The sequence below is a fragment of the Melanotaenia boesemani genome, chromosome 9, assembly GCF_017639745.1.
Source record: "Melanotaenia boesemani isolate fMelBoe1 chromosome 9, fMelBoe1.pri, whole genome shotgun sequence".
Lineage (NCBI taxonomy): Eukaryota > Metazoa > Chordata > Actinopteri > Atheriniformes > Melanotaeniidae > Melanotaenia > Melanotaenia boesemani.
Window position 1 is genome coordinate 177,285 of NC_055690.1, and position 18,689 is coordinate 195,973.

General features: G+C 44.2%; 2 long non-coding RNA genes across 2 annotated transcripts; both read right to left on the reverse strand.

Moving 5' to 3' along the window:
- Positions 1-790: 790 nt before the first annotated feature.
- LOC121646576 lies at positions 791-1,959 on the reverse strand. The gene is made up of 4 exons (XR_006011660.1): positions 1,909-1,959; positions 1,689-1,792; positions 996-1,193; positions 791-906 (listed from the first exon to the last, which is right to left on the reverse strand). It is a non-coding gene; the product is annotated as an uncharacterized LOC121646576 (long non-coding RNA).
- A 9,334-nt stretch (positions 1,960-11,293) lies between these two features.
- Positions 11,294-11,994, reverse strand: LOC121646575. The gene is made up of 3 exons (XR_006011659.1): positions 11,855-11,994; positions 11,594-11,742; positions 11,294-11,340 (listed from the first exon to the last, which is right to left on the reverse strand). It is a non-coding gene; the product is annotated as an uncharacterized LOC121646575 (long non-coding RNA).
- Between the last annotated feature and the right edge of the window lie 6,695 nt (positions 11,995-18,689).

An 18,689-nucleotide genomic window follows, 5' to 3' on the forward strand; every position in this document is an offset into this window, starting at 1 on the left:
TAAAAGACTTTCATACAGCCACCGTCGATTGGTTTGTGTGACACCTGGCAGGTCCCAAGAAAGTGCCAGCTCGAGAACATTGCTTTTTTCCTTTTCTGTTAATTCAGCACTGCTGTCAAGCTATTTATAAATAAAAAGTTAATTAATGAGTAATAAACAGTGATACCATTCTACAGAACACACCATTGTAAATTTAATATTTAAAGAAAAAACATTTTCCATTTATTACAAATAAATGGAACTAAATTCCAAACCAGCTGAATAGTGCTGCGGATATCAATATCAATTTCCGGGCATCCTCAATCTGAATTGTAGCCGTTTCAGGTGAACCACCGAAAAGGACATGAATGATTGCAGGACTCATCCCAGACACACACGGTCCACCATGAATGAACGAATGGCCCATCATTCTTCCTAAATTCAAACACCAAAATTCACTAAGCATGTCATTACAATGTTAATAACAAAGCTTGCAACGTGGCTATTTAGGAAACATCTTACAGAATTCTCCCTCAAATTTTGTCTGATTATCTACAGTAGACTGATGCATAGCTTCAACTTTGTCTTTACAATTTTAGTTATTAGAATGTGACAGTAATAGTGCTGAGCCTTTTCCATTTCTACACAATACTTTACCTGCCACTAAGAACATGTCACTCTCCAGCAGAGTTTGAGAGGTAGATGGTGTCAAGTGATCTGGTTCTCCATCAAACAATCTTGTAATGTCCGTGTTCCCTGAACAGAAAATGGCAACGTTATATTTGACTTATTCACTGCTCCACTTAACTATACTTTCTCTCGTCATTGTAAATCACATACCAAAGTTCAAATGAAAACCAAACTGTACTAGAGAAATCATCTTTGAGAAGAAGAATCTCTTCACCCCTTCCCCGACAGCTGCATCTCCTGGGACAAAAAATAAATTAAGAAAGACTAACCAAGCAAACTTTGTAGACATATATTTAACTAGTACTTCCCCAGTATGATGGCAATACCTTCCAGTTTGCAGCAGACAGGGCTTGCCCACTCGACCTTTGGCTCTTTGTAAAAGGAGATAAGTGATCTCTCTTGATCCATTATACTTTCCCTCAAATCCATTCGCAGGACAACAGCCTTTCTGGTCTCATGCTGTGCAAGTAATTTAGACTTGTAGAGCCATGCAGCTCTGGTTCCATCAGCTTCACATTTCCACTCTGAAACACAAACTTAGATTAGATAGGGTGGATTAACAAATAGAATAATTTTACCCTAATTCATGTAATTCTGAGCTTTATAATCATGTATATCCTCAACTGTTTATCTCTGCTTTGACTACCTGGTGTTTCCCCTACACTTGATATTTCTTCATATGGACGAGATGCTGCATCTTGAGGCTCTACCATGTCATGTGAAGATTGCTCAGCTCTTGTTGAGACAGTGGTAGATGCCAAGATAACAACATCCTGTTCCACCGCACTGCTGCAGAGGTTCCAGGCATTGCTGCTGCTACAGGATGGGACCTCTATCCCTACGGTGGAATTATCAGCCTGCCTAGCCTGAGTCTCAGTAACCAACCGAGGTTCTGCACCATTCAGTGAGCTGTGAGGATTAACAAATATTTTAAACCTATCAACAATGTACAAAGTGGATTTACTATTAATATTTTTGTGGGAAAAATGTTAAATACAAATAAAAACACAATACCCTACCTTGTGCATTTGCTGATGTGGTTTTTCATTTTATTTAAGGGAATGTCTGTGTCACAGCTCAGACATTTTGTGAGTGGCCCTTGTTGCTGGAGGGTGCAGGAACTCTAAAATAAAAAAAAGAATAATGTATACTTTATATACGTTTCTGATAATGATAAAAACATTATGTATATTTGCCTATTTAAATATTCTCTGTATTTATTAGTAAAAAATCACTCACATTTTCCAAAGGGATACTTTTCTGTAGTGGTCTTATGTAGATTACTGCTTGTCCAATTCCTGTCAAAGGGATAGCGTACTGTATATCCAGTGTCTGGGCATGGGATTGAGCCCAGGTTACAGCTTCGTGTTGTCCCTGAAATTCTCAGCAATTCAAACCCTCCTGTGTCATTAAGTTGAGGATAGTTATCCTCAGTGGTCGCCTTGAAGATTAGTGGATCATCATCCCTTGCTGCACAATAGATTACATGTAGTTATACAATATCAATACATATTCATGTTATAAATTTATACATTTTCTTTTCTCCTTAAACTCTGACATGTCACATCACCTTGAAATGAGATTCGTTTTTCCCCAAGTCCAGCTGCCGTTAGTTCATATTTAACTGCTTTGGTTGGTACTGTGTCCGACATGTGATCACATAAGCAGAAGAATGTGTGTGTGTATGTGACGTGGCAGGCATTCTTGGATGATTGGGAGGCCAGAGGTGAAGGTGTTGAGGATGGCCTTGCTCTGTAAGGGGCAAACAATCTTGCGACCTCTGCTTTAAAACGTGAAAAAACAGAAAATTACAAAGTGCCAAAGAAAAATGGAATTAAAGTGCAATCATAATAAAAAATGATGGTATCACTTCATGATCATGATTTAGTTGTTGTTGTCTGCTTTACTATGCTTAAAGATCAATATAGGAGCCGTATTGTTTTGGGAAATGATTTGTGGGATTGTTTCATTTGGTTGTTATGGTGATGTGAATCACTTGCAACCTGCAACAGGTGAGTAGTCAAAAGGGGTTGTCAGTCACTTGGTGGTTTTGCCAGAGAGGAAGGCTGGGTAGCCATGGTTTGCCACACTAAATGTCTGATTATGTTCAACAAGTTTCCATGTACATTGCGTTACTCATGTGAACTTCAATCACGTTTTAAAAAAAGGGGGGGGGGGGCGGGGGTTAACAATGAATCTATGTGTGTTATTGTGTTAAGCTGTCAGACCGGATCAATGCACAAAAAATAAAGAAGCATGTATACCTTCAAGGGTTACTTACCTTGTACTGGGGTTCGTGGAGCGTGGCCACCTGCGCTAGCATTAGCATTTGGTAGCCTTGATGCTGGACTGTTGTGTCAACTTAGTCCAAATACCAAATCATCAAAAACACGGTGCTGCTGTTGCTGTGATCCTATTTCAGAATGAGGTAAAGGCCTTATATTGACATCCAACCGATAAGCGACCTCTCTGAGTAACACAGAAACGGACTTTTCTCCTGCAGCCATAGCTTTTCAAACCCGTCATCCACTTGTCGCGCTTCAGCAAGACTAGTTATCCAGTTTAAGTGCTTGAATGGCTTGAATCGATACAGCATGTGCTGCTGCTTATGCCTGGGTAAAGGAGCAGCCAATCACTTAACTGGCTCCGCCTTGTCTGCTTTGATTGACAGATTAAATCATTCTGCTGAAAAACGACATTGTGAAATAAATAGACCATTTTGGAAAAGAGCATTATAAAATAAAAACCGACTTTGTAAAATAAAATTAAAAAAAAAAAGTTTTTTTTTAATTTTTTTAAAATAAATAAATTCATAAAATCTTGAGAAAATTTTAAAACAGGCATTATTATATTAAGTATGATATTGTGAAAATAATTTATTTTTGAAAAAGTGAAAATTAAAGAATATTGAAATATATTTCACCTTAATACTGCCCCATTTTACAATTTCATAGTCATATTAAATATTTGTTTGTTATTTATTAAAATGATATTTATTTCAAAATGTTGTATTTATTTATTTAATTATGAATCTTTCGGGCTTCCATACATCGAGTCTGGAAATCCTCAGAAACTGTGAAACAGTACATGAAGGATTTTGGTCTCTGTGATGCTTGGCGCTCTCACCCTCCCACACTAAGAGAATACACCTTCTTCTCTTCAGTTCACAATTCCTATTCTAGATTAGATTATTTCTTAACTAGCAGCTCGCTGATGAATGACATGTCAGAAATCAGAATCCATCCTATTAGCATTAGTGATCACGCACCAGTATCATTCACTCTGAGAAGTAAGAGCAATAAACCAGCAGCTAGAAACTGGAGATTTAATACGTCATTACTTAAAGATCCTGAGTTTATCAGCTACTTGAAAAGAGAATGGTCCTTATATCTAGAAAACAACGACTTGCCAGAAACTTCAGCGTGTGTTCTTTGGGAAGCAGGAAAAGCAGTAATGAGAGGGAAAATAATTTCCTTCTCTTCTCATAAGAAAAAGAAGGAAACTTTGAGAATCTCAGAGCTGGAACTCAGAATTAAATCCTTAAAGGACGCTTACCATGTCTCCCCAGAAGAACACATACTAAATGTTATAAGGAAAGCTAAACTTAAACTTAATGAAATAATAGTGGTGCAAATACTTTGCTTGGAGAACTTTGAGCATGGCAACAAATCTGGAAGGTTCCTGGCTAATCAGTTAAAAACAAAGAAGGAGAAAACAACCATCTCCTCGGCCAGAGATCCAGAAGGAAACATCAGCCACGACCCTGACAAGATAAATAACACTTTCAAAGAATTCTATAAAACATTATATACATCACAACTAACTACAACAGATGACAACACTGATAAATTTCTTAGTAACATCAATCTTCCAAAATTAAAACATGAAAATAAAATGGTCTTGGATTCCTCCCTTTCAGTCGGCGAACTCCAAGAAGCTCTCCAGCATATGCCCAACAATAAAGCTCCAGGTCCAGATGGTTACCCAGCAGAATTCTACAAAGAATTCTGGACAATGCTGGCACCCACTTTCTACAATATGATATTAGAAATAAGGGAAAAACAAAAAATACCTTCAAATATGAACCTAGCCAATATTACTCTACTATTAAAACCAGGTAAAGACCTGACACTTCCATCCAGTTACCATCCAATTTCATTAATAAATGTAGATCTCAAAATAATTAGCAAAGCTTTGGCCAGAAGAATAGAAAAGATAACCCCTCTAATAATAAATCCTGACTAAACAGGCTTTATTAAAGGTAGACATTCCTGTACTAACATGCGCAGATTAATTAACATCATAGATTATTCTACTCTACATAATCTGGAATCCACAGTCATTTCTTTAGACGCAGAAAAAGCGTTTGACCGAGTAAACTGGAAATTTTTATGTGGAACGTTAAACAAATTTGGGTTTGGATCATCTTTCATAGATTGGATAAAAATATTATATAGCAACCCAAATGCATGTGTGAAGACCAGTGATCAAACTTCTCCAAGCTTCTGTTTGCAGAGAGGCACCAGACAGGGCTGCCCGCTTTCTCCATCACTCTTTGCTGTTTTTATTGAATCCCTAGCTGCTGCCATAAGACAAAATAAAGAGATTAAAGGAATCCATGCCAAAAATATAAAACACAAGATAAGTCTTCAATCAATCAATCAATCTTTATTTATATAGCACTTTTCATACAAGAATGCAGCACAAAGTGCTTTCCATGGTTAATACAACCCCCCTCCCCCACCCCCACAGATAACCCCCTCCCTCCCCGCTTGTGTACAAGCAAGCATACACATACACATACACACACATACTTGCACATATTAAAAGACTAATGTGAGGTTGAGCACAGATGAGCCTGGTAAGGAAACACTATCACAGGGAGCCGTCTGCACCGGGAGCCGCCCACCGACCACGACCGCCATGACACCGACCCAGGGCACACGGCCAATTGAGAGGCAGAGGAGCCACCCAACCAGACTGAAAGAACCCGCAGGACAGAGCCGCAGCAGCCACAGCCGATGAAAGCCCCCGGTGCAGAGAGCCCCCTCCGAGGAAACACTGGGGAAATAACCTAAAAATAATATAAACAGAATAAAAGCATAAAATAAATAAAAATGGGTTAACATAGAAAAATAAATAGGCTAGGGGAATAAAATAAATAAAAATAAAATGAATAAATATTAAGTAAAAGCTAAATTAAAAAGGTGGGTCTTGAGCCTGCTCTTGAAAACATTAACATTCTCTGCAGCCCTGAGCTCCTCCGGCAGGCTGTTCCAGAGACGAGGGCCATACCACTGGAAAGCTGCCTCTCCATGAGTATGTGTCCTGACTTTAGGTACAGTCAAGAGGCCAGTACCGGAAGACCTCAGGGGCCGTGAGGGTTCATAAGGTAAAAGCAAATCTAAAAGATAAGAAGGCCCAAGACCATTAAGACATTTAAAAACCAATAAGAGAACCTTAAAATTGATCCTGAAACACACGGGGAGCCAATGCAGTGATTCTAAAACCGGTGTAATGTGGGCCCGCCCTCTGGTCTTCGTCAGCACACGAGCAGCTGAGTTCTGTAGGCGTTGTAGAGGTGCAGTACTCTTTTTGGGAAGACCAGAGAGCAGGTCTATAAACGGTGACACATAAAACTGGAGGGCTGCTAAAAACAATGGCGTGATATTCAAAAGTGGTAAAATTATCAAATAAAATCTGTTTGGTGGTGAGAGTGTTATTGGTTAAAGATGCTGTGCCACCACCTTTCCTACCAGTTCTTATAGAAAAAGAATAGCTAAAATTTGGCGGGGAGGCCTCAGCTAGAACAACAGGTGCATCCATACCCAACCATGTTTCAGTTAAAAACAAACAGTCTAGTTTGTTGTCTAAAATCAGGTCATTGACAATAAAAGACTTATTTAACAGAGAGCGTATATTTAAAAGTGCCATGTTGAGTGTGACTGGTGACATTTGAACTGAAAAGGCAGGTACTGGTTGACATTTTGGAAGAGGCCTGAGATTATTGATGTTTACAGTATGATATGGTTTGTGGTGGTGTGGTTGCTCTCTGAATGTGATAATGACACGAATTGATGAACTGTGTGGAGGAATGTTAGGTCCAAGTCCAGTATTGCGAACTTTGCTGTTAAAAGTGGAACTGAGTAAGTAGGAGCTGGGACCAGGGGGACATCAATCCGTGACGGACAGGTCAGCAGGTGCAGTGGGTTTGGTGTAATGAGTGGGCTGGGAGCAGGAGTGCTGTACACCAAATGCCAAATTGGCGGACAGAAGACGGTGGAGCCCGTCAGCCCCAAAAAGATGCCTCCGCTCCCAGAAAGCATCAAAGTTGTTAATAAAACCCAGGCTGTGGGAACTACAGGCGGAGGAGAGCCAGGTGTTGAGGCTGAGCAGCCTGCTGAAGCAGCCTATCCCTCTGCCGCAAGTGGGGGTGGGGCCAGAAATAAAAACATTAACCTGATATTGTCCAAGCAACGTGAAAAGATGAAGGAAATCCAGCTTTAACAGCTCGGACTGCTGTTTACGGATATCGTTGGTGCCGACGTGGATTATGATCCTGTTGGCCTGCGGCTGGGACCTCAGGATGCCCGGGATTCTGTCGGCGATGTCCATAACAGTGGCTCCCGGGAACGACAGGGTGAGCGCCCCCCTCATCCGCACGTTCCTCACGATGGAATCCCCGATAATGAGCGTGGAGTGAGGAGGATCCGCCGGGGGACAAGGGGGGCCGGTGGTTCGCCCACCCATGACATCCACATCGAGGCGCCGGTGGTGTGATCTGGACGGCGATGAAACAGCCGAATCGCGGGGGCGGTTGTCCGGCAGGTGGGAGCTGGTCCGCGGCTGCTCCATGGGCCTGCTTCTCCGTGGAGCCGGAGTAAAGTGCAGCTCCCTGCGGCGAGTTCTGACAGCAGCGTGGGACTGCCCGTCGCGGCTCCGGGAGCAGGATGGTAGCGACCCCGGTGACACAGCAGGATGGCAAGGGCCAGCGGCCAGGGGAGGAAAATCCACAAGATCCAGGACGTTGAACTTGTTCTCCAGGGGTACGCCGTCAGTGAGGGGAGAGCATGAAAGACGGCTCGCCCGGTCCCTTCTGCAGCCGTTGCGGGTCCCGACCTCGGTCCACGGCTCCGGCTGGAGTGGAGTGGAGCTGACCGGAACTCTGGGTCTAGCGCCAAGTTGGAACCAGCGGTTCTCACCAATGACAGGAGCACCAGCAACGCAGGCATCTGCTGTGTTTGTGTGCCTGGATGAACTATTGGTGGGAGCCCGGGACACATCCCCTTGATAGGGTGCTGTGTCGGCTAGCTGAGCGCTGGTAGCCGCGGCTTTAGTTTGGCCGAGGAGGATTGTATTCAGTTCGTGTTCAGCCTCCTGGATCTGGTAAAGAGTGGAAATTCTCTGTTCCAGCTCGATCACCTTCTGGCTCAGGTTGATGCAGCTTTCACAACTGGATGTCGAGGTAAGTGGAGCCATGACTCACCGGTAACCAGGAAGCTGCCCTGTTGTGTGTTGGTGGCGGTGAGGACCCAGTTGCAGGCGGATCAGGCAGGATCTGCACGCGGTCAAGCCTTCTCTAAATTTCTGGTTAAAACTGTTCTTTATAAAACCAGGATATTAAAAGATACAGTTAAAAATAGTGTGACTGTACGAATCTGTAGTTACGTTGTGGATCAGCTGGATTCTCTGCAGATCAGATTCCAGTCAGAAGAAATTCCTGGATTTTTCCAAAGTAAATTCCAGCAAACGTCCTCACTGCTAAACTTTCCCTCATCAGCTAAAAGGAGGAATCTGGGAAACAGTGGCAGCTCTCCACAGTTTCTCTCTGAAACATTCACACACTCCAACACAAAGCTGCTTTCTGCTTCACACACACACAAGATGATGTATTACTTTTCCTCCAGAACTCACCGACATCTCTCCCCCAGACAATCACACTTATTAACACATTCTCATCAATATCTGACTACTCTATTAACTGGTCTAAAACTATTATTATGCCCATCAACTGTGACCTACAAAACACATCCAATACTACAATACAGTCTGGAAACATTAGATATCCAGGCATAAACATTTCCCCCAGGTTATTAGAACTAACAAAGCTAAATTATGTCCAGCTACTTAAAGCAATAGAGGATGATCTCTCACGGTGGAGGCGCTTACCCATATCACTCATGGGGAGGGTTGCCACAGTTAAAATGATGGTTCTATCTAAAGTAAACTACCTGTTTTCAATGATACCCACTAAACCATCCTCCAGCTGGTTTAAGTCACTGGACTCACATATATCTAAATTTTTATGGAAAAATAAGCCATCACGTATCAGTTTTAAAACTTTACAATAGACTAAAGATAGAGGTGGATTGGAGCTACCCAACTTTAATCATGTTTTCTTAGCTAACAAGCTGCAGTATATCTCCAAATGGCTTAAACCTAGCAGTCTGGATGAATCATGGTTAGATGTAGAGCAAGCATTTTGTAAGGATCTGGTTTTCTCTGACCTGCCATTCATCAGCTCAACCATCAAAACACATGTGTTTTAAAAGCATTAATACCAGTTCCTCTTTAGTGGCTTGGTGGGAATTTCAAAAAATAACCAAATCATCACTTTTTCCATGTAAGTTTACACCCCTCTGGAACAACCCTGACATCCTGCAAAACAAAAAGCTTATCAATTTTACTCAATGGAAAAATAAAGGAATAAAACACATAATAGAAATTGGAAACTTCTCATTTAAAGGTCCCATATTATACACTTTATTCCCAATCTGAGACCATTCATTAATATCTAAATGAAATATTTCCGCCATGGTATGGACAAATCGACCCTCAGTTTGAGTGCAGCGGCTTCTCTTCACCTCCCTCTTTTTAGCAGCTTCAGAAATGTGCCGTTTATGGTGGGCGGAACCCTGGTGGAGCAGCTCAGCTGTTGGCTCCGCCCATCGCATCGCTCGTCATGAGGTGATTGACAGGTTAGGCCTTAGCGGTTACTAGACGCTGATTACAGCGTAGTGAAGGATAAACAAACGCCGGAACACCGGAACCCATTCCTGAAGAAGTTCGAGCAAGAAGACTAACAGGACGTTAGTGAAAGGTTAGTGTGACTTTTACTCGTCCAGCCAGTAAAATTTCAGCCATTCCATTAGTCCCTGTCTTGAATTTTTTCCCCCTCTTTTGTAACTATGTTCATGGATGATGCCCGTTCATGCCGCTCTCGTGAACAGCAGCGTTATGGCAACTGGTAGAGACGCTGTCGTTCTCCCTTACCAGTTTGAGCCAGAGTCGGACCCAGAAGGAGAGATATCTGAGGAGGGTCAAACTCTGTGGCTGCAGCAGGGAGTTTCTGCATGGTTAGTTGTAAATATTGTCTCTAAATATGTTGTCAAGTTTTTTTCATATTTGGTACAATGTAGCTAACGGCAGCTTTTTACTGTCACAAACACATACTGTGTCACTTTCTGAAAGTTTTTCAATATATTGTGGATAGGTGCACCTGTGGAAACTGTGAAACCATGCCAACAGAAGCTGAATGTGTTTATTGCTTGGAGATCCCACAGGTAAGAACGCCAATACTAATATGAGAGCTAACTCGTGTAGTTATGCTAATAGTTCGACTTACAAATTACAATATCACTATTTTCTGTAGGTCACCAGGCGGCTACAGGAGGTTGATGAAGACCTTACATGTATGGTAGACCATCCAGGGTTTGAGCCGGTCTGCCTAAACATATACTCCCTGCAGAATGCCAGCCAAATATACAGAGCTGACTATGGTCGTTTGCAGCTCAGAGGCATACACCGGTATGATTTACTTCACAAAATGTATTAGCCTGAATAAAAACTCTAAATGCTGTGAAATCCTCATTTATTTGCTTCATCAGACATAAATGTGAAACAAATACATGAAAGAGTAACATTCAAAAATTGCTAATGATCTGAGTCATGACACACTTCAAATTATTTATTAATATCCCCCACCAGCACATCAAAAACCAAACAAATAAATAAACAGAAAAACACAAATAAATGTCACAAAAGGCTTTATGCATAGCTCCAGTCCTTCCTGATATTCAGCAGACTCCTACATATCTGGTCTCTCATTACTGGATGAACTTATTAATCCTGGTGAGTCTGACTTCAGTAAATAGTCAGACTCACCAGGATTTATCAGTTCATCCAGTAAAAAGAGACAGGACATAAAGGAGTTTACTGAATATCAGGAAGTACTGGAGCTGTGCATAAAGCTCACAGGAACTCGGGGGAAATGTAGAAAGCAATCAGCATAATGAAAGTGATTTTAAACAAATCTCTGAAATGATAAATAATTTGTCCATTGTTTTTAGTCGTTTCAGGTATTTGGCATATCGCAGCTTTGTGAGCCGGTGCTGGGGCTTCCTGGGACAAAGAATTCGTGTTGTGATTCCAGCTTGTGTGGTACTGCGAATCCACAGGGAATTCCCTGATGCAGAAGGCCACTATGTGGGATTTAAACTGGCCCTCGATTAAATCGGGACACATAGCTGGCAATGACCTCCTCCTTCTCAGGCCGCTCATACTGGGCTGTGAGGTCCTCCGGTACATGGATGGACAAGAGTGCATCTGTGTACGGTGTCGTGTCCACAAGGACTTTTTCAAATATGAGGTCCATCATGTCAGCAACATACCCTGTTTCACAAAACACAAGCAAAAAGATGATATTTATTTTTATTGTAATTGAAAATTTTCTTTTTTGGAAAACACTAAAACTGTGCTAAATACATCCTGTTATATCCTGTTCAATTTTTTTTATTTATTTATTTTTCAAAAGTTATTTTTATTATGCTTTGATTTTCATTATTTATAAAAAGACATGACAGCCATAATTATAACATCAAGTTCAAAATATTTTCTGACAGATCAAAAGAATTGTAAGACTTACTGAATGTTGGCTCTGTCTTATGTGGTTTTACTCTGCATTCTCCTTTCAAAGCCTTTGGAAAGTGAACCTTGAAGAGAGGATCGCCTTCCTTGGTTGTGGCCTGTGGTCGGTCTGCGTTTTCATTGTAGTACATCGCAGCCAGGTAGAGTCTGGAGGTACATGAAAAGAAAAAAAAAACAAAAAAACAGACGCACGTAAGTCGATAATGAAGCAAAGTTTATGATACCACTGTCATGACTCCGTGAACAAATTTTGATTTACCTGCAAAGCATTCCAATAAATGGAAAAACAACATTCTTTGGGGCAAAGCGAAGAATGACGCTGTGGAAAGCCTCCAATGATGATGTCTGGTGGTGAGGGCTCAGTTTGGAAACATCCTTCAGAGTTCTTTTGTTGGTCAGCAACTTTTCCAACTTGTAGAATGGTGGAGTTGCTATGAACAAAAAAAAAAGAAGCATATTTTGAAATACAACAGAGAATAAAATCACTATTACTATCTATGATGAATTTGAAAGCTTCTAAGTTACTATCTGACCATGACTTATAAATGAGGCCTAATGTAATAAGTTGTAGTTTCTTAAGTACCTGGTTGGAGCCATTTCTTCTTGTCCCGTGTCTGCCGGGCGTCATGCAGGCATTTGGGGAAAAGAGGATCCTCATGTGTGTGTATGTTTTGCACATGGTTCACGATAGAGGTCCACTTTGCCACTCTCTCAGGCCCAGTGGTTGAGGTAGCCGCAGTCCAGTAAATGTGGTTGTTTATGCTTTTCAACCACTTCTGAAGTTTCTCACACCCTTTCTGCTTACTGATTTTCTCCTGTTTTTTTGAAATTCCTAAAATCCATGTAAGATAGAAAAGTTATAGTAAAAACATCCCTGTGTCCTAAGTCAAGTACACCATATGATAATCAACTGCAAAGTATCCAATACTAAAGACTTATACCTCTACAATGTTTTGGTTTGTACACAAATAATCTTAGGTTTTTTTGCATACATTTTGAAATCATACATATAAGTACTTTGTTTATAAAGCACTTTCAGTGACAGCTACTATGAGGATATGGATAAAAAAAGAGGATAAGGAGATTTACCTTTTGCCATGTTCCAGACATCGTAGTATTGGGTGATGTTTCTGTCCCTGAGAAACTTCTGAATTTGTGGATGACGGTCTGTGACTATGCAATCAAGAGTCACACCACGTGCTTCCAGCAATGCCAGACTCCTCACCAGGCCCTCTTTCTCCATGTGGTAACTACCACCAACTTCATTGCTCTGTTGCCCAACCACAAAATCAGACAGACAACCTGTCCAGTGGGTCAGTCTGGCATCCAACATCCACTAATGCATGTATCTGAGAGGATGAAGTGGATGTGCTGGCCTGCTTACAGAAAACTTAGTTTACAATAATGTCTTTTCAAATTATTATCTATAACATCTGCAGACCACTAACATTTTGACAGCAAATGCAATAAAGTAAAATAATTTACATATTGTATGTACACAACACACAGAATGTTAGATACTGTAATCTGAAAAACATCCATGAACTGTAATTTAGGTGTTCACAATGTAAACAATACTATGTTTACATGCCATGAAAATTCCGGTTATGGTCAATATTCTAGGTTGCAGAAAGATTAGGAATAACCTGTTGACATGAATGAGCAGACAGTTACCCCTGTTTACATGGTAACTGAAATCAATAGTAATATCCCGACCCAAACCGCGACGCACGGAGAACACAGCTAGCTACACCCATCAATCTGATGCACAATGGCACCGGATACAAACAGTAGAAACAGTGACTTGGCTACATTTACAACAGTGCTAATATATTTTCAAGCTATCAGACTAATAAGGCTGAAACGATAAAATAACTGCCAGCTCTTACCTCTCCAGCTGTGTCACGGACAGTTGGTATTGAACCTGGCTTCAGCTTCAAATGGTTGGCGAAGCCTGCTTTCCATGCCCCCATGTTGTGGAAACAGTCCTCTTTGAAATGCTGGCCACAGACATGCAAAACCTTTGGAAGTTTTCCGGGTACATTTCCTCCAAAAATAAAATTAATCCACTCAGTCCTCGTGGGTTCAGTGGATGGAAGTAAAAAAACGTTTTCGTGTTCATTTATGCAGCCACAAACAGAACAGTGCTTCTGTCGCTTAGCCATGTCCGCTAACGAGGGTTGCCGAAGAGGGAAAAACACTGGGCGCTAGGTGATTTTTAGAGGGCGGGCTTTGAGAGCCGGTAGGCGGGTCCATCGCTCTGTGGGGAGTGGTTATTGTCCCTTATGACGTCATAACGTACACGCTTTCAAACAAGCTCATTTCAGCGCTTACTTCCCTAGAGGTGGAGCAGGGGGGAGAGAGAGCGCCTGAAAGAGTTTCACACTTACGGGTCTCCTACACATGCGGGGGGACCAGTATGACTGTTCCAAAACCATTAAAAAGTGAATTTTGCATAATATGGGACCTTTAATATTCTCACTTCACAATTTGAAATCAGTCGCAAAATTTTTTGAGAATATCACCAGCTTAAATCTATTATATGTAAAAATATTCCATTAATCAATTAAACTTACAGCTACCTATTAGGGTGGTAGAATTCATGAATCTTAATGCCTCAAAGCTATTATCAAAAACATATAGACTATTATCTAAACTAGATGAGTCAATCATTCTTCCAGCTTCAAAATGGGAGGGTGACTTATCCAGTAACTTTAATCAAGATAAATGGTCACAAATATGTTTAAACACCTTTAAAATGACTAAGAATTCAAATATGCAACTAATACAATTCAAAATTCTGCATAGAACTCATTATACAGGACAAAGGATGTTCAGGATGGGTCTGTCACAATCAAACATCTGCCCACACTGCAATGAAAACACACCTGACAACTATCTCCATGCCTTGTGGTCCTGCACATCTGTCCGCAGGTTCTGGCTTCAGGTATGTGTGGACATGTCAACATGGTTTAAATGTAATATTCCTGCAAACCCCGCACTATGTCTGCTAGGTGACTTGGGTGACATTAATATGGCAATTAACTCTGCACACATGATACGCACAGCATTATGCATCGCAAAGAAAACTATCCTTGTGAACTGGAAAACCAAAAATAATCTGTGTATTCAGCAGTTTAGAAATCTCTTAGTTGACCACATCAGTAGTGAGACAATGTCTGCCCCCGCAAAGAACCATTTAGCTGAATCTCATTCACTCTGGTCCCCTGTGCTTAGTTCCATCACTTAGTGTAGGTGGAAAATGTCCGGGAGAGACTGATGGTTGCGGGTTCTTTGTGGTTTCCCGTGGTGCGGGGCTGGGCTGCTCTACGGTGGGGGTGGCTCTGGGTCTGGCCCTGTCGGAGGCTGTGGGGGCCAGCGTTTGGAGTCGCCTCATGGTGGGGGGTGAGGCCACTGGTGATGCCTGGGTCGGTGGGTGTCGGTCCTGGGCCGGGGGGCCGGGCTATTCTGGGATACGCAGGGCGGGGGTTCTGGGCTCTGGTGCCTGGGGGTGGTCCTTCTCCCTCTGGGGTGGTGGGGTCTGAATGTACCTGGGGTCTGAGGCTGCCCGGATGTGGTGCCATGGTGTTGGTTGGTTCATGCCTTGGTGTCTGGTTGCCGCCCTGGGACCCAGGGCATGGCCCGGGGACAGGAGGGGTGTAGGGGTTTGAAGGAGGCTGAGTGGGATTCGGGGGATTATAGGGGGAGGTGCTGGGGTGTGAGACAAGGATGCTTGTATGTTGTGTGTGTGTCTATGCTTTGGATGATGTTTGTGTGGGTGTGGGGTATGTTTGTGTGCATATGCATGGACTAGGATGAGTGGGAGTGTGTCTGGGGAGTGAGAGTGGGAGGGTTGTATGTTGTGTGCTGGGTGGGGCTGAGGAGGCATGCATGCGAGAGTGTGCAAGGAAATAGGTGTGTGCATGTGTTTCTGTGTGTGGTTGGGGCGGGGTAAAGTGCACTTGGGGGAGGCTGTGGAGGGGGGAAGGGTACCTTCTGGGGTCGGTGGCGGCTCATTGGCTGTGGTCCCTGAGTGGCCCGGTCGTGGTGGGTGGCCTCTCCTGGCCTGTCTTGCCCTGGGGTCCTCCTGGGGAGCGGGGGTGCCTAATGCCACTAGAGGCTCAACATCCAGAGGGATGCAAACTTCCCTCTGGACTTACATCCCTGAACTCCTCTTATTTCCTGCTCTCTCTGTCTCTCTCTCTCTCTCACACACACACACACACACACATGTAGGGAGTTGGGAGGCGTGGAGCCATGCGGGGTGGAGAAGAGGGGGCCATTCAGTGGTCTCCTTGGATGCACCCCATGGCGACTCGCCTCTCAGTTTTAATTGCACCGAGACACCAAAACACAAGAAACACAACACACAAACAACACCTGGGGGGCATGGCATGCGGTGCATGTCGGGCAGGCCCACTTAGGTGGCCCGGCTCCGGGCTCATTGTGGTCACTGCCCCTCAATTTTAATTGCACACAACACACACTAAATAAACAGTCAGGAGTGGGGAGGGAGCGGGGGGAGGTGGTTGCCTCGGGGTGGGTCCCGGGGTGGGACCCAACCTGGCCCTGTGGGTGCTGGGTTGGGGGAGTGTGCATGGGGTTAGCTGTCCGCCGGTCTGCCTGGGGTGTCCTCCACGGGGCATGGTGGGTGGGTTATGTGTGATGTGAGTGGCCAGGTGAGTGCTTGTGGGTACGGGACAGGGGAGGGTGTGAGTGTGGGGTTATATGGGGTGCAGATTGGAGTAGGTGGGGGGTGGGGGGAGGGGGTGGATGGCACCCTGGTTCCCGGAGTGTTGCGGCTGGAACATCGTGGTGTGTGCTGGCCCACACCGGGTGGCTGTCTGGGGGGTCCTGCCTGGTCTTTGGGGGGGTGGGGCGGTCGCCTCTGGGCTCCTGGGTCCCTGGGCCCTTCGCTTGGGCTGCCCTGGGTGGTTGGTCCCTGGCGGGGCCGGCGGCTGCCGATCTTGGCCCATTGGGACCTGTGCCCCAAGACCGTGGGGGGCTCTTGCTGGGGCTCTCCTCTGCCGCCCTTCGCGTGGGGCTGGAGTCGTCTTCATGGTGGAGTAGCTTGGGTTAGTACTCCGGGGCTGCTGCTGATGGCCCAGGTCTCTGGGCTGCCCTGGTCTGCCTCTGACCTCCTTAGAGGCATGGCTGCATTTGCACGATCTCACTCACCACTCTTCATCACTGATCACTCCTCTTCCTCATCCTCTGCATGCTGACACAGTCACTGAGTTGTCCAGTGGGTTTGTATACTAAGACATAATTCTTCTTTTTATTTTTCCTGTGAGTTAGTATCTCCTCGCTGTTATGCTACTGTCATGATATGTCTTTTTGATTTGGTTATTATTTAAAAACTCTTAATGACTAGCAGCTCTGTTTGTGTGTGTGTGTGTGTGTGTGTTTCTGCTTTTGTTTTTGTAAAAGTTGTAGGAAAATTTCTGGTGTGTTTATGTACAGGTGTAACAGTTTGTTGTCTGGTGATGGTGTGGATTGAAGGGTTGTTTCCTTCTGTCTGTGATGTTTTTGTCTCCTTTCTTCTTTCCCTTTTGCATCTTTTTGCTATTTTCCATCTTTTTCTGTCCCCTCCGGTCAGGTCCAGCAAGATTACATAGATTCCGTGATTCAAAGTAAATAAATAAATAAATAAATAAATCAAATCATAAAGAGGAGCCTTACCCATAGGCCTCCCCTTGGCAGAACAAATTTGTTCAGCACGATACAGCAACCAGATTATCATTTTGCTTGCTATAATGCTGGACAGGACAAGTTAAATATATATATATATATATATATATGTATACAAGTTCGACGAGATGGAACAACGGAATCCTGGGTAATGCATTCTTAGGACCGGTGATCAGTAGGCTGGTGAAGTGGAGCGTACTGGTGCAGGCGGAGCACCGAGGTGCAACCCCCGATGTGCCGTGCTGCCCACCAGGAGGACAACCCCTAGGCCGAGGAGCAGGGCGTTTCGGATGAACCTGGTGGAACTCCCGGATGAGATCAGGGTCCAGGACATCCCCACAAGAGACCCAACTCCGCTCCTCAGAACCATACCCCTCCCAGTCTACCAAGAATTCAAGGCGCCCCCGGTGACGCCTGGAATCCAGCAGGGACCGGGCCAAATGTGCCACAGTCCCCTCAACCTCCAGGGCCAGAGGAGGATCATCTGGTGGAACAGCATCAGTGAGGGGACCTCTGATCACCGGTTTGAGGAGGGTGACATGAAAAAGCGGTGAGATACGAAAGTGTGATGGAAGTTGGAGAGTATATGTAACCTCGCTGACCCTCTGAAGGATCTTAAAGGGGCCGATGAAGCGAGGACTCAGCTTCCGACAAGGCAGCCGGAGATGGAGGTCCCTAGTGGAGAGCCAGGCCCGATCCCCTTGCCGGAACACTGGAGACTCCGACTGTCTTCAATCCGCCTGGATCTTCTGATGGTGAACCGCCCGACGCAGCTGGACATGAGTGGTCTCCCAAACCCGTTCAGCCAGGCAAAACCACTCATCAACGGCCTGGACCCCCCTCCAGATCTGGGATCCAGGGACTCAATGGGGGCTGACGCCCCAGCACACACTGGAAAGGTGTCAGACTGGTAGAGGCGTTCCGCAGAGAATTCTGGGTGTACTCCGCCCAGGGCAGGAACCAGGAACTGGTTCGTGCGCTCAGCCTGTCCAATGGACTCGGAGTGGTAACCGGAAGTCAGACTCCACAGTACATGCACAGACCCCTCTCCCGACGGCACCTCCTTTCCTCTGCAGGACAATGTTAAGAAATGTGTGTAAGAAGAGAGAGCCTCACCACCTACACTCCAGACCGCTGTAGCCCATTAAAGTGCCCAACCTCACAGGAGAGAGATGACTGTGGCGATACATTCACCATCCTGCAGCTCTGGGTGGTAAGAAAGAAAAGGAATCCCGCACAGCCGGATGAATCACCATAATAGACCTCTGGGAGCCATACTGGAGAGGCAGTTGATCAATTTAGCGCAGCTGGAACAGCTACAGGAGTTGGAGCCGGACTACTGCTAGCAGCTGACAGCGGGTGATGTTGGATCTGTAGATGTCTTAATAAATCCGCCATCATCG